This window comes from Lissotriton vulgaris, chromosome 3_1, assembly GCF_964263255.1.
Source record: "Lissotriton vulgaris chromosome 3_1, aLisVul1.2, whole genome shotgun sequence".
NCBI lineage: Eukaryota > Metazoa > Chordata > Amphibia > Caudata > Salamandridae > Lissotriton > Lissotriton vulgaris.
The window spans coordinates 1,263,885,326-1,263,901,947 of NC_141689.1; the positions used below are offsets into that span (position 1 = coordinate 1,263,885,326).

The following is a 16,622-nucleotide window of genomic DNA, read 5'->3' on the forward strand; positions in this document are numbered from 1 at the left end:
CGGGGGCTGTAAGGGACGCATTTGAAAGAGATATAAGGCCCGGAGAAGTACATTATTTTAACAGCAGCCAGCCTCCCAAACCACGTCAAAGGTAATCACCACTAGCGAGTCAACTCTTTGCGGATGTGAGAGAGAAGAGTCATATAGTTCACTTCTGCAGTTTTAGCCAGGCTTTTGTAAAGACCCAGCCAGAGATAAGTGATATCCTATGCCACCCTGTCAAAAGCAAAGTGTGCCTGCAAGGTATTGACTGTTGCTTGTGCAGCGGTAAGACTGAGCATTTGGGACCTCTGCATATTTATTTTAAAGCCTGAGACCTGGCTAAAGGCCTGCAGGTCATCCACTATTGCCGGCAGCGAAGTAAGTGGGTAGGCCACTGAGAAAATGACCTCATTGGCGTAAAGGCGTTGAAATTCACTGAAAAAACATAGGTTTTAGGGACGTTATAATTAGTTGGAGATTTAACTAATAGAAAACAAGAGAAATTCAGCCCTTATAGTTAGTTAAGCTAACTATAACTCACGCCCCCGCAATGCACTGCTGATGACGTCACATATTTAATCACTCATTACATGGTCAGTGACATCACTGATGACATCCCTGAAAATATCTCAAATGGCATCACTGATGACATCATCCAATTAATATCTAATGCACCTCCTCACATCCCAATATAACCTTTCATACACCCACTCTAAAATACAGATTACCATTCTTAGCTTAGTTAGCAGAGGCTTCTCACACAATATCATGCTGAAAGTAATGATGAGCTATGAAGTGAGCAGATGATAGATATTTGATATGTCCCCATGCCTAACAGACAGTGATTCTATTATATTTTATTTCTAGAATTGGTATGATCCTCACTTATTTGGCATCCAAGGCCTAGTCGTGAAGGTGAATCGTAATTTCTGCTGTTTAGTGGGCCCTTTATCAACTTTTGGGAAAACACCAATTCTTCATTGCCTCTCAGAACTCCAGGTGGTCATGGATGCATTTTGTCTTTGACAGGAGACTTTCATTGTTTTTATGTCTGAGTGGAGAAGCAGGTGCAACAGATCACTTCCTTCTTTTAGGAAGGGAATATAACTTAGTTTACCTTTCTAAGGAAGAGATTAGTTTCTGTTTCTTTATAAGTTAACTTCGATGTAGGAAAAACTCCTGCTAAAGATGACTCCAGTACAATGCAGAACGCCTTGAAGGTTGCACGCTTGGCTGTGGGTAGCCAGATAAGTGCTTCGAAGACGAATGAGACATAGTCCTAAATACAAAGATAAATGTGTTGTCCTGCAGTGATATTTTTCATTCCCTGCGGTCTTCACAGTAAAACTAATGGGGCATCAAGATGGAGTCCATTAACAAAATGTGGGTAAGGCATGACAATGGCCGGGTAGCTTGGTACCTCTATGGAACACCTTGTTGAAGAAATATACATTGAAGAGTTTGCATGGTGTATAAAGCACTTCTTGTGATGTGCTTTACTTAATTTGGGTAATGCAGAAATAACAATAAGCATCATAGATTTTACATTGTGTGGAAAGCATTTCATGTGACTAGGACTCGCTGGTGCGCTGTTAAAGGCTGAAGTTCATGTTCACTTACAGGTTTCTTTTTTTCTTCAAACGGTATTTTATTGAAGTTTTAATGAGATGACAAGTTGCTGTACAAATAATAGTGTCCACCAAGAGCCTGTACGTTTCTTCAAGAAAATCAGTTCAGCATTGCCCAGTTTAATCATTCCATCCCCTAACAAAACCATACCACTGCTTCTTCAGAATTTCAAGGTTAAGTGTTGCTGTATATAATATGTAAATATTATAATTTTCATACTAGAGGATTTGCTCCCTATGAAATCTGCAGAGATTTTCAAGAATCCACCTAATAAAAATATCTGGCCCTTCAAATACTTCCCTCAAATAAAATAAAGAAAGGCAGAGCTCTCTACTTTATATGGAAATAAAGAAATGAAAAATCCCTTGCATGAATAGTCAAGTACTTTTTTCCAGATGGTATCAAATCTGTAACTTTTCTTTTTTAAATTAAAGAGTGCTGTTTCATGTCCAAAATATTTCAGATGCATCCTTAACACTGAGTAGTTTTTAAGTCTCGCCTAGGCAGCGCGCAAGTGCTACTCTAGGAGAGGACCTTTTGGAATCGGTCAGCTCTTTTAAAGCACTCTTGCTTGTGGCGGCATCCGCCTTGCGGGAGCGAGCAGCGGCTCGCAGGGGCTATCTGTTTCCAATTAGCGTGGCCACACATGCGTCTGCTCTCTCCCAGCAAGGTGGATGATTGCAGCCACAAACACGAGTGCTTGAAAAGAGCTGACCAATTCCAAAAGGTCACTCGTGCTCCCTAATCCCCTATCATTACCATTGAGGAGGCGAGGCCTGGTTCTTTTTTCTTTAATTTTAATAACTATTTAATGTATGTAGCATGCAACTGTATTTACATTTATATAATCAATAGTATTCTTTGTTTTACAATTAAATTTGATGGTCTCTTTCTGGAGCGTTTTCCAAAAATGTCTGATTTTCTCCTAATAGGAAACTGGTGGGTATGCTTTGTGTTTATTTACTGGATGCTGTTTCTGTTCTTTCTCTTTAGGTTAGGTCACTTCATCGTAATTGAAAAAGGTAAGAATTATTCTTTCAGCAGGCGGTACCTGGACTAGCCTGCTAGCTCATTTCACTGCGGCTGTACTAACCGGCTTTTTTATGTTGTTTATTTTTGTTAGTGTCAAGTCTTTTTAATGTATTTTTTTAACACCCTGTTCTTCCAAACGTACACATCCCCATTAAGCACCCTGAAACAAGTGTCTCTGGAAATTGCCTGGTACTGTATTGGCACTAACATCACACTGCTATAATATTAGCATGCTCCTGCCCCTGCATGTCTTGGCTTCAAGGGAAAACACACGTTTTTGTTCCCCTTCTGCTTGCTTCGGGCGGAATCTGACACCAACACCTGCCACACTGGAAAAGGTCTTTGTTGCTTGCACTTTTGTTTGAATTGCTGCAGGGAAGCCAATGAGAGTTAAATCCATTTACTTTTTTTTGTTGCCGAAGCACCATGGAATAGGCTCTAGAGATGGCACAGATAGGAAGCGGTACATGCTGGTCTGTTTTCTAGCTCTCTCAGTTAGCCCAGTCCCTAATAAGTGGCTGCTTTCCTCAAAGGGCAGATTGCCTGGGCTTTCTGAAAGGAATAGCTGGGGGCGAAGTTTGGGGGTTTGGGGAGGCGGGGAGACAAAGGAGACTAAAACAGTGAGAGCCGACAAACCTAGATTGGCGGGCGCAGTTTAGGGACCTAGCAGCAGGCTGCCCCACACTCCAGGTGTGGCCTAGCAGGCCTGCAGCTTTGGCTCGTTTGTGCGTCCGATTTACAAGACAGGGCGGGAAAAGCAGAACTATGTAATAGGACAGGGGTTGGGGAATGCAGAGTTCTTTCTTTCCTCCTGTAAATCTTTGTCATGATTTGGTCCAGTCTCCTCATTAAACAAGCATTTGCAATGCACTAGGTCTTGAATTTAAGAGAGTTTAAGCTATTGGCATTGTAAATAACAAAGCCTTTATTTAGGTTTTAAAACCCAAAACATAAATAAAATGGATTGCAAATGCGGGTTTGAGTTGGAGTCTATTTATTTTTTGGGATGGGAATGTGACTGTTCCCTGAGTGTCAATACGTGTTATAAAGACCATATTTTGTGGCCCTTGCATCATACTAATCCAGTAAACACAAAGAGGCCTAGGCCCATCCCAGAAACAGTTTTTTAACCTGCAGGTAAACACAAAGCTTTCCTTCATAAAGGGTGTTGGACTATCAGCCATACCCTATGATATTCGCCCAAAATGCTGTTGGCACTGTATGAAGGTTTGTGAATCAATAGTTTGACCAGATGTTTTTCTCTATGTCATGGAGAGAAACTCTACAGATGCCACTCATGTTAAGTTCCACTGTTATGTGGCCCTTCAGAACTGTTTAGCAAAAGTCAAGTATGATTCTCTATGTGGTACAAGTCTGGTTATATGAAGAAAATAAATACATTTTTGATGGCCCTGGTTTATCATGGCATACAATGGGTGATGATACATTTTTGCAAGACAGTCGAAGTCTATTGACTGCAATTATGAGGCTGAAAGGTGGAGATAAACACTAAAGTGAGGGAGGATGAAGGCAGGCCTGACTTTAAGAATTCAGCAAGCACTCTACTAGCACATAAGCTTTTGTTTAGTTCTTCCTGCACACTGCTATTTAGTAGATGGTTGTGGTGAGGGAAGGATCTGTAGATTCTGATGTTCATGGTGAGGAAGTCTCCATGCTGTCTGTTTTTTTTTTTTAACCTCATCTGCCCGACACACGTCCCTTAGATGCGGAGTTAACCACCCAGCCAGCACACCGCCATTGGGAGCAATGCCCTGGAAATTGAGCCGCTAAACAGCTAGGCAGAGATTTTTATGGGTTGGTTGAACGTCCGTACATCTTGTGACGATGTCTCAAGGCAACTTTGTGCCAGTGAAGTCAGTATATACATGTCGAAATCTAGGCAGACCATAGTACTGAATTATTGAGTAGATGGGCTTAATCATTGGATGTTTGGGGGAAAAAAAACAAAAAAAAAAACCCCAAAAGAGCTTCACTTCCACTCTGTCCAGAATGTGAGGTTCTGGACTCTACATGATCTTTTCAAGTCAACCTTTGAGGTTTCGTATAATGACGTTAGCCATGCTGAGTGAGTGGGAGGGGTGATATCCACCCAATGCATGCATATCTGCCGTCTTGCCAACAGGATGGCATAGAACAAAAATGACCGTGCTGCCCCAGTGATGTTCCGGTCGAAGCCAAGAATGACAAATGGTAGGGATAAGGAAATGTTGGTTTTGATAATTGAGTCCAAAGTTACTTTGATCTCCATCCAATAGGTAGCTATTTGGGGGCAGTCCCAAAACATGTGTATGTCGGAAGCTGCTGGCAGTTGGCATTTATTGCAACATTTCCCCTCTTGATATTTGGATAGACGTAAAGGGGTAAGATATGCCCGGCTAGAGTCATGGGCATTCTTGCCCCGGTTCTGGTAAATCCATTTCTTTCCATCTGGAATACCTCTCTGTCCTTAGGACAGTTCCCCTCAATGTGGAAGCAGGCCAGGCTTATTCCCATACTGAAGAAACCTGGTGTTGACCCCTTAGTATTCAGTAATTATCGGCCTATATCACTTCTGCCCAAACCTGCTAAGATCTTGGAGAAGGTGGTACAGAACCAGCTGGCACGGTATCTAGAATTTAACCAACTCCTACATGACTCCCAGTCCGGTTTCAGAACCGGTTACAGCACTGAGACGGCGCTGGTAGAAGTCTCTGAGATTATTAGGGAATCAGTGGATAGGGGCGAGGAGGCCATGTTGGTCCTCCTCGACCTATCCGCTGCATTTGATACTGTGTCTTCAACAGTTAGGGGTAGGAGGTTCAGTTCTGGCCTGGATTAAATCTTTTTTGGCCAGTCGATCTCAGAGGGTTACGTTGTACCCTTTTGAATCTGAGGACAAACCCCTTCTGTGCGGAGTGCCCCAGGGTTCGGCCTTGAGCCCTTTATTGTTCAATGCGTACGTTGCTCCTCTTGCCGGGGTAGTTGAGTCTTGGGGTGTCAGAGTGGTTTCTTATGCTGACGACACTCAGCTTGTCTTCTCCTTTAGAGACCACTCTGACTCCCACTTCTCCAACTTTAGAAACTGCCTTGGCAACATTTGCACTTGGATGGCATCTAATCATCTTGCCCTCAACACAGACAAAACGGAGGTTCTCTTTTTCAGTAAGAAATCCCCCCCCCCGCTAATCTCTGGTGGCCTACTGTTTTGAATCCCCCCCCTCTCCTGTACAAGCGGCTCGTAATCTTGGTTTTACCTTTGACAATGCCTTGTCTGGAAGGGTCCAAGTCAATAAAGTGGTAGGTGCCTGTTTTTCCAAAATGCGAATGATCAGGAAAATTTTTCCTTACCTCCCGCAATCATCTCGCAAAACAGTTGTTCAGGCACTCATTACCACTCACCTAGACTATGCGAATAGTCTATATGCAGGTGCTCCCCTTTACCTAATTGACCGCCTGCAAATTGTCCAGAACGCGGCAGCGCGGCTCATTGGTAATATCCCCGCTCGTACCTCGGTCAGGACATACCGGGAAGAGCTTCACTGGCTCCCCATAGCCCGTCGCATTGATTTTAAAATTCTGACCCTAACATTCCGAGCAATCCATGGAATCGGCCCTCTCTATCTGAGAAAGCGTCTTATGATCTCTTCATCAGTTAGACACCTAAGATCTAATAGTTTGTGTCTTCTGAAGGTGCCAAGATTTCGGCTTTCTCGTAGTGGCGGCAGATCGTTTACCGTTACTGCTGCTAAGCTCTGGAACAGCCTTCCGCTTGATCTCAGGTTGTTGGACTCTGAGCTAGCCTTCCGTCGCCAACTTAAGACCTGGCTGTTTACTATTCATTAGAGCTGCAGTTCTTTAGGCTTAGTATTTTCTTTCTGGATTTGATGTATGCTTGGTTTGCTCCTTTGGGGACTCTCTTGTAATCTCAGCGCCGGGACACTTCCGTCGGAGGTAGCCGTGCGCTTTATAAGCTTCAAATAAATAAATAAATAAATAAATAAAGTAAACAGGTGATTTCATCTAAGCCAAGCGGGTTTTACCAATTTATACAGAAGGGTAAAGGATTCTATCCAACTATCCTCGTCCAATGCCTCAATTTCTCTGCCCCATATCTCCCTTGGAAGTTGAAAATCCCCGTCTATCTCTTCCAGTATGGACCAATACCAAAGAGCCACCTCCTTACCTCCTATCTGTTTTTCGACTAGCCATTGTTCTAAAGGACTGATTTTCCCAGTATTAGGGTCCTTCCTGATTAATTCTCTGGCCCAGCTGCTAATTTGTGTGTATTTAAATCTTAACAGTGTCGGCCCTACTTTCTCCCTAAGAACTTCCCACGGTATCAAGATGTTTCCACATAGCAGTTCACCCCATCTAGAAAGCCCAGCTGTGATTAGGGGGGTTGCCAGAGAATCCTGTAGGCACATTGGCAGCCCGGGGGAGTCCCAAATTTGAGCATAATTAGAATAGTAGGCCAACCCCACTCTGCGTCTAATTTGTACCCATGGATTTAATTGTGATAGTAGGGTCTTCAGCCTCACCTTCTTGAAAAACTTTCGATCTCTGAACTTGAATAAAAACCCATCTAATGGGAGGTTTGCCCCTACCAGCATAGCTCTAAATAGCTTCCCGTTTGAAGTAAGATCTGGTGACTTCAAAAGCATTCTTGAATGGGAAAGCTGAAACGCCCAAGAATAGTATTGCAAATCTGGGAGGGCCAATCCCCCTTTCTCCCTCCTCCTCCTCAGTTTTTTCCAAGCCAACCTCGTGGCTTTATAGCCCCAGATGAAAGAATTTATTTCTTGTTGGCACTTAAAAAGTTGCTTGGGGTCAAATGCAATAGGAATTGTGTTGAAAATAAAAGTCAGTTTCGGGAGGATAGACATCTTTACTATGTTAACCTTCCCAAAAATTGAAAGTCTAAGACCTACCCAGGATCTCAGAAGGGCCCTACACTCTTTGGCAACCAGGTCTAGGTTTGCTTTTGCTAAGGCTTCAATGTCTTGTGATATTTTAACTCCGAGGTAACGTATTGAGCGAGTTGAGGGCGTCACCTCAACACCCGGATTGGCAATGTTCCATGTCATTAACTCAGTCTTATCAGCATTGATGTCGTAGCCTGATATAGTTCCGAATTCCTTAGCTTTTTCTACCACTATGGGAAAAGCATTTACTGGATCACTGGTGTAGATTACAATGTCGTCGGCGTATAGCCCTACTTTCCTTTCCCAACCGTCAAATTTAAATGGGGAAATTCTTGAGTCGTCCCTAAAAGATTGTGCAAGTGGCTCAATGTATATGTTAAAAAGTAAAGGGGACAGGGGACATCCCTGTCTTGTCCCCCTAGTAATCAAAAAGGGCTGGGTACATACGCCATTAACCATAATCCTTGCACTAGGATTTGCATATAAGAGATCAATTGATCTCCGAAAATTTGGACCAAATGCGAATTTCTTCATGGTTTCAGCTAAGTATGCCCAATTTACACGGTCGAAGGCTTTGGTAGCGTCGAGGGTCATAATGGCCAAAGGAAGCGAGAACGTAGAGGCGATATCCACTGCCCCAATTAAGTCGTAGGTAAGGTCTGAAAGTTGTCTACCTTTTATGAAACCCTTTTGGTCAGTGTGGATTATTGAGCCAGTCTCCCTTCCCAACCGATTCGCCAACACAGCTGCAAAGATCTTATAATCGCTGTTTAGAAGCGAGATTGGCCTATATGAGCCACACTTGGCTGGATCTTTCCCGGGTTTCGGAATCAGGACAATAATCGCCTCGCCCCATGATTTAGGAGGAGTCACACCGTTTATTAAGATATCATTGAAGAGTCTTGTCAGCACCGAAACTATTTCGGGTGCTACGACCCGTAATAGTTCACCAGGTAGACCATCCGGGCCAGTTGCCTTACCCCTCTTCACCTTTTTGATGCTTTCCCTCACTTCTTCCTCTGAAATGGGCCTATCGAGACGATCTCTTTGTTCAGGGCTGAGAGTGGGAAGAGTAATCTTCTCCAACCATCTAAGTTTTGAGATGGGGTCCTCCAAAGTTTCTTCCTTATATATTTGTTGGAAAAACTCCAAAAATGCTTTTCCAATTTCTTTAACAGACGATCTTTCCAATGTCTCGCCCTCTACAATAATATGTTTTATATGTTTTTTTGCCTGCTCTGATTTAATTTTCCAGGCGAGGACCTTACCTTACCTGTTGGTAATATAGCCTCTCAAATACGCTTTATAGGCCTCCCATACTGTATTTAGCTGAGTAGAGTTAATATTTATATCCATGAAAATTTTTGTTTCTTGGATGAGGAGGTCTATTTCCTCTTCCTCTAAGAGAATCGTGCGGTCAAATGACCATAAAGTCTGAGAGGATTGCTGGACCGATTGTAGAGAGAAAGATATAGCGGAGTGATCCGATAAGTGAGAGGGCAAATATGTTAAGTCTTTTAGGGGATCTCTTAATGAATAACTGAAAAGGGCGTAATCAATTCTCGACTTATGATTATATTTATAGTTATGATATGATACACCGAGTACCTCCCCAGCTCTCTCCCTCCATGGATCTGCCAATCCGAGTGCCGACATAACATCCCCCAATACCTGCCTGGATTTCTTTAAAGTTAGTGCCTTTGAATTAGGGGATTTATCCAATTTTGGGTTAAGTACCACATTAAAGTCTCCCATCCAAATTATTGGACCTTGAGTTGTTAGTAGCTGACTGTGAATTTTATTCAAATATGAGGGGTCATCCTGGTTGGGACCGTAGTAACCAACCAAATTATATATACTATTGTCTAGACTAACTTTAGCGTATAACCATCTCCCACTGAAATCCTCCTCATATGTAATAATCTGAGCTTTTACTTGCTTTTTAAAAATAATTAGTATACCACGAATATTTGCATTATGGTTAGTGCAAATAAAACAGTCTACCCATCTGATTTTACTCAACATATCCTTCACTTCGTGTTGAAGGAGATGTGTTTCCTGAATGACAATGACCTGCGCTGGAGAGTCCCTCAGGTATTGCAGTATTCTGTACCTCCTACCCTTGACATGCAGGCCATTGACATTCCAGGACAAAAATTTTATTCCCATCAGCTAATTTCTAAACCCCTACTCCAACTCAATAGAGAGTTGCATCTCCCAATGAAAATTAAACAGAATAGAGATAAAAGTATATTTAATGAAAATTGTGATTTTGGAACAGTGACTGAACAGTGAGGATATTTTATAATTTTACCCCTTCCCCTCCCCCATCCCTCCCTGGAAAACCCCTCCTTAGTTGTTCTGGCCGTTGGTGCCAGATTTGTCTCTCTATGGAGTTCCCTTTGCCCAGGTCTGTTACATAGTTAAAGTATTGGTCGGCATACTTAAGTAAGATCTCTTTTTTTTTTTTGTTTTTGGGAAACCGTCATAATTATAGAGAGTAATAATACTGAAGTTTATCACAAAACTTTCCATATGAATTTCGGGTCAGAGTTCTTGTTCCATTATTTTAATTTTCCTTTTATTTATATATACATATAACATACATTTGTCATACATATATATTATATATTTATATACATATATATACATATCTTTGTTTTTTTCCCTCCTTTTCTTTAATTCGTTTTCCTACTCCATTTTTTCCAATTTTAAACACCCTCTGTGAGATATGCCTCTTACCCACTCTCCCTATTATTTTATTTATTTATTTATTTATTCATTTTTTCACTATTTTTTTTTGTTATATATTTCCTTTCATACATATTTTTTTTTCCCATCTTCTCCCCTCTTTCCCCCTTACCATATTGTTTATCTCAATGTGACCCTACTGTATTGACCACTAAATATTACCCTGTTGATGGTCATAAATAGATGTCAGAAGTTCATCTGCCTCGAATGGGGAGTGAATATTGTGCATTTTATTATTATACATGACCCTCAAGAAAGCAGGGAACCTCATCTGGACAGTGGCTCCCAGAGCCCTAAACTTCTCCATTTTCTGGCCTAACTCCCATTGTCTATCAAGAGTAGATCTAGATAGGTCGGATCTTACAACATAAGAGAAGTCTGGAGCTTTTAAAGCAGTCGATTTTAGAGCTAAATTCAGTATCTTCTCTTTGACGGAATAAGTTAAGAAATTGACTAGAATCTTCCTTGGTTTAGACCTCCCCTGTTTTAAGCGGAAAGGGTCTCTGTGAGCTCGTTGAATATCTTTTTCCAGCTCCTCCACGGACTCCTCCAGATTCAAGGACTCTTTAAGCAGGGAAGCAACATATTTTTTCATTTCACTCCCCTCTTTTCCTTCTGGAACTTTCAGAATTCTAATGTTGTTCCTCCGTGAGTAATTCTCCAAAGATTCCACTCTCTCTTTTGTTGCGTTTCCATCACGTTTTAAGTAGTAAATCTTCTCATTAGCAGAGTCTAATTTGGCTTTTAATTCAGTTACTGTACTTTCGAGAGTATCTGTCCTCTCAGAGAGAAGATCAACTCTCTTATTCAGGGCATCAAACGCCGCTTTAATCTCCTGCTGGTTGCGCTTGGACTCAGTGAACCCGCTTTTGATTTCATGTAATAAGTCTTCCAATGAAATCTTCTCCTGTAACTCTAGGGTCTCACCCACCTTGACCAGGGGGGCTGAAAACCCAACCTCCTCCGAGGTATTTTGGACAGGAACCCCTGAATCTACTTCCACATCCACAGCCACCACATCCACCGCGGCAGATCCTTGGGTATCATCTGTATCGCCCATATTTTTGGCCCCCTCTTGAGGTCTGCTGGAGATTTCTAGGACCTGAGGCAACACCTTAAAGTATGATCTGAGTGAGGGGGTGAGCCTCACTGCACTGTTTTTGGTGTTTTTGGTTTTTGGTTTGGTGCCAAGTTTTAAGTCTTTTAACCCTTTTTTATAGCAGCGGTAGCTGTAGCTGTAGTGGCGGAATTAGCGGAGCGGGTCCCGGAAAAAACAAAAATAGAAGGGCCCTGAATATTCTCACTAAAACCGCTCTCTAAAAATTTTTAGCCCCCTCCTTAGCGTTGCCAGGGTTAGGACCCACTTTAGTAACAATATCAGTGAGGGGGTTTAATGTCTGTATCTCTTCTCCACCTTTGCCACCCTTAGCACCCTCACACCCCTGCCCAAACACCTTACTTGGAGGTAATGCCTGGACGAGTGCTTCTCCTGCCTTTCCTGCTTGCTCCTCTGGTGCTGCCCTGGTCCTGGATTTGGGTTTAAGGCAACGGGCCCTCTGGCTTTTATCCTCGTTGGAAGCACCACCGGACTCAGCTCCTTTAGTTAGGTTTTGGCTAAGATCACTGCGAGCAGCCGCTCTGCGGCTCCTTCGCAGCTCCACGGCTGCCTCTGCCCACCGGGAAAGTGAGGCGGAAGGTGGAACCACGAACCCGCACATCCATACACACCCACCCAAGGAAAGTGCTTTCAAATGTGTTTTCAAATGTGACTGCGCAGAAGCCTCTGTCTGCACGCTCTACTCTTTCTCCCTCGTGGGATACCAGGAAGCCTGTGTCAGGGTCTGTGCAGTTTCTCCCGACCGCCACGGCAATCCTATAACCTCCTGTAAACAGCCGACAGCTGTCCCCCCTCGTGGGATACCGAGAAGCCTATCAGGGTCTTTTGCAGTCTTTCCTTTCCCGACCGCCACGGTAATCCTTCCGAAGACAGCTGACCGGCTGACAAAGCAGCCGGCGGCAGGGCGTGCTTGAGCGGGTGCAGCGGGTGGAGCCTGGAACCGCGCCTCTCACGGAGCTCTGTTGTTCAACGGCTCCTGCCGCGAGAGGGACACCCGGCAGCCAGGAAAACAACCACAGCTGATGCCGATGCCGATGGAAAAACCAGGTAGACGCCGAGTGAGATCAGTGGGGAGGGGTGAGGAGGGGTCAGATCCTTCAGACAAATTCTCGTTCAGAAAAATCCGCCGATTCTGCCGACTAGCCTTCCGATCCCCGGGCTTTCAGGAGCTCTGTATGAGAGACGCGACCTGCCCTAACCGGCGGCCGCCATGTTTTCCTCCCTATTAGCTTTCCTTCATAAAGGGTGTTGGACTATCAGCCATACCCCATGATATTCGGCCAAAAATGCTGTTGGCACTGTATGAAGGTTTGTGAATCAATAGTTTGACCAGATGTTTTTCTCTATGTCATGGAGAGGAAACTCTACAGATGCCACTCATGTTAAGTTCCACTGTTATGTGGCCCTTCAGAACTGTTTAGCAAAAGTCAAGTATGATTCTCTATGTGGTACGAGTCTGGTTATAGGAAGAAAACAGATACATTTTTGATGGCCCTGGTTTATCATGGCATACGATGGGTGATGATACATTTTTGCAAGACAGTCGAAGTCTATTGACTGCAATTATGAGGCTGAAAGGTGGAGATAAACACTAAAGTGAGGGAGGATGAAGGCAGGCCTGACTTTAAGAATTCAGCAAGGACTCTACTAGCACATAAGCTTCTGTTTAGTTCTTCCTCCACACTGCTATTTAGTAGATGGTTGTGGTGAGGGAAGGATCTGTAGATTCTGATGTTCATGGTGAGGAAGTCTCCATGCTGTCTGTTTTTTATTACTGCTTCGCGAAAGCTGTTGATAGCCAAGTGCTGAGATCTCATACTTGGTTTACCCTGATTTTTGATTCTCCTGTTAGGAACTAGCACCAAAGCTACCTATTGTCTGCGAAATCTCTTTGCTGAAAGGAGCAGTGTCTGAGGAAGAGCCAAAACATTTCCAGATAAGATGTTTTTGTTACTTTAGCTTTTGCGGGTTTGTCATCTTATAACGCTGGGTAAATGAGAAATATTATATAGTTTATTAAGGTAGTCAGAGACTTCTCTAGTCTTCTTGTAGTAAAGTGAGAAAGGCACACTGGGGCTGTGGCTTGACACTGTAAAAAATTAACATTTTGTCAACATGTCTCCTCCATTGATTGATTTGTTTATCTGCCCTTTGGACTTCGTATGTAAATGATGTGGTTTTTGTGTATGCTTAACCGCTTCCGTACATCAGACGGCCCCCAGCCGTTTGACGCCACCGTGGGCATGTTCAGAGGAGGGCCGGGGGCCGCCTGAACCGCATGCACATCAATTTTTTCAGCACCGCAGGGGAATTCCAACCGCAGCGAAGCAATTAACCTGGGGTTACCAGTATTGATGGGGCGGGTACTATTTAGCGTACACTTTGCTTTTGATACATTCAGTTAATTAGCCTTATTTTATCTAATTTCTACAGATGTTGTTAGCAGCATGAATGATATGGAACTTGTTTGTTTCTACAGACATTAGTTGTTTGTATCTGCAAGCATTAGTGCCCTTGGTCAATAATGTTTAATGCATATTTTTGTTCTGCTTTTATTGAATTTCACATTATTTGTGTTTATGTGCGATGCAGTATGCACTTCATTACAGCAGGATAGTTAGTCCTTTCTTAATGTTCACATTTTTTATGATTATTACACTTGAGTATATGGGTGAGACTTGGACATTTTTTTTGTCATAGTTGCACCACTTTTGCGGCACATCCATGGCACAAAATTCCAGTTGATGTTTACAAAGTCACTCAAGAGGCTATATGCGCCGCCTCGAGTGACTTGCACTGCGCAGAGTTACATTTCTTTTTGAGAGGCATTCCATGGGTGGAATATGGGCGTTCCCATGCATCCACCCATTGATTTCATGCATTCCCAGTTTTTAAACTTGGAACTGCATGAAATTGCTGTGCCTCCCAGAGGATGGCGTAAGAAGGAGAAACACGTTTTTACCTCCAAGTTATTTTTTAAGAGATTGTATCCATTCCTGTGCCAAAAAGTTTATATATATACATACAGAAATGAAACAGTATACTCATGTGTTGCCTATTATTTTGGCACCATTTGATGAATCTGCCTGAAACTTTAATAAAACTACTACTTTTAGACTTGTTTGGGCATGAAAAGTTTTGGGTTAATCCATCAAGCGGGGACGGAGTAAAAAAAGGGGTCCCACAAACCATTTTCCCCATTAAATTTCCCATAACAGTTTTAGACAGCTTAAGCCCAAATTGCTGAAGGGATTTCCACCATATTTGGAAGGAAGTTAGATCTAGGTCAAGAAAAAGTGCTTTTTGTAATTCACCTTAAAAAAAACCATTCAGTAATTTATGAGCAATTAATGCTCAAAAAAATTATATAGCACGGGACTGAGTCTCCGCAAATCCCAACAGATCTCAAACTGAGATCTGATTAGCTACCACCATCTCAACCAGGAAGTGGTGGCAGCCATTTTAGGAATAAAAAAAAATAAGACCCTAGGGGCCAAAAGGTTTTTTTAAATTTTGCTGCAAATTCGCTGGTGACCTGCGAATCAGCTGAAAAATATAAAAAAAAGTGCTTGTTTTTCACACCCTCTACAGGGTGGGACAGTGCCTGAGGGAGAAAACATTTTCTTTTATGGATGGGAGGACATGCAGCCCTCCCCCCTTGGCTGATTTCTTCCAGAGGACCCAATTTCCAGACCCTGATGTATTTTTAAAGGGGAAGGGGCATGCGGCCCACCTCCATGGGCCAATTGCAGTCCAGGTCACCCCATCCCCTGAGGCTCGGCTCATTGTTGAACGGGAGGAAAGCACATAACCCCCTTCCCTGGGCCGTTTAGGCCATAGGGACCCAATTAATTATGGGTGAAATTTGCGAATTTGCTGTCCGCGAATTCGTGCGAAATGGCAAAAAAATCCGCGAGTTTGCGAATTTTCCGGCGAACTCACTGATTTTTGTGCCATTTGCACAAATATGTGACCACGTGTGCCTGTAACTTTGCCAGCGCGCCAAAAGGCGCCGAGGTCCCTTGAGTGAGATGGCCATTATAGTGGGGACGGGAATATGTTTCATACCGCTAGTGTGTGGTGGACGGGGCGAAACGGGCGGGACTTCTATGTGAGTTCACATGCATCTTGTTAATAAAGGGTCAGAGACCAAGCAGAGCAGCAGATGAGGAGAAAGCAGCCTCCTAGTCACAGGAGCTACACGGGGATGGCGCTCGGGAAACTCATGGATGCAAAAATACATTTGGCACAGGACCCCAGAATCCTTCAGATGTCCAAAATAGCTCTGCTACGCTTGTTGGTCCAAAGCCATTCTGATCCTGCTCAGTGGGTTCAGGCGCATGCAGCTGCTACTGCTGGACAATGTCCCATCTCATACTAAACTGCCTGGTGCAGGCATATGCTGGCGCTGGGCAGTAGGGTGCAGTGACATGCGGGTGCTCCATGCTTGGTACATGCACATACCGGTGCCAGGGGGGACACGTGTTTATTGGTGCTGTGTAGCAAGTTATGACTTTACATTATGACTGCACCAGACGGTGGTACCACCTACATGGATCAGGAGCATCCAGGCACCAGACTTCATGGGGCAAGAGCATAATGGTGCTGTGCGGTGTGGGTATATATGCACTGAGGGCAGGGGGGCACTTAGCACAATGTGTGCTCATACCCAGAGAGCTCCCAGGCAATAGAGCACAAATTGTTTTCACACTGAAAGGGCTCCGGGGCAGTTCAGCAGCACGGGGGCTCACACCCACTGGGCCCCGGGGCAGTTCAGTAGCACGTGGACTCACAACCCCTGGGTAGCTGAGCAGCGCGGGGGCTCACACCCACAGGGCTCCTGGCAGTTTAGCAGCGCCACCCTCAGGTTCATAACTGCCACCCTCTGGTTCATCAATGCCACCCTCTGGTTCACCACTGCCACCCTCTGGTTCATCACTGCCACCCTCTGGTTCACCACTGCCACCCTCTGGTTCATCACAGCACCCACTGGTTCACCACTGTCAACCTCTGGTTAATTACTGCCACCATCTGGTTCATCACTGCCACCCTCTGGTTCATCACTGCCACCCTCTGGTTCACCACTGCCACCCTCTGGTTCACCACTGCCACCCTCTGGTTCATCACTGCCACCCTCTGATTCACCACTGCCACCCTCTGGTTCATCACTGTCACCCTCTGGTTCATCA

At 43.9% G+C, this 16,622-nt stretch overlaps 1 long non-coding RNA gene across 1 annotated transcript in view; it reads left to right on the forward strand.

Annotated features, from left to right (window-relative positions):
* LOC147727777 (uncharacterized) overlaps window positions 1–16,622 on the forward strand; it is a 157,101-nt gene that overhangs the window by 15,538 nt on the left and 124,941 nt on the right. The window contains exon 2 of the long non-coding RNA XR_015309509.1: window positions 2,605–2,633. This is a non-coding gene — a long non-coding RNA (uncharacterized LOC147727777). The remainder of the gene's footprint in view (window positions 1–2,604; window positions 2,634–16,622) is intronic.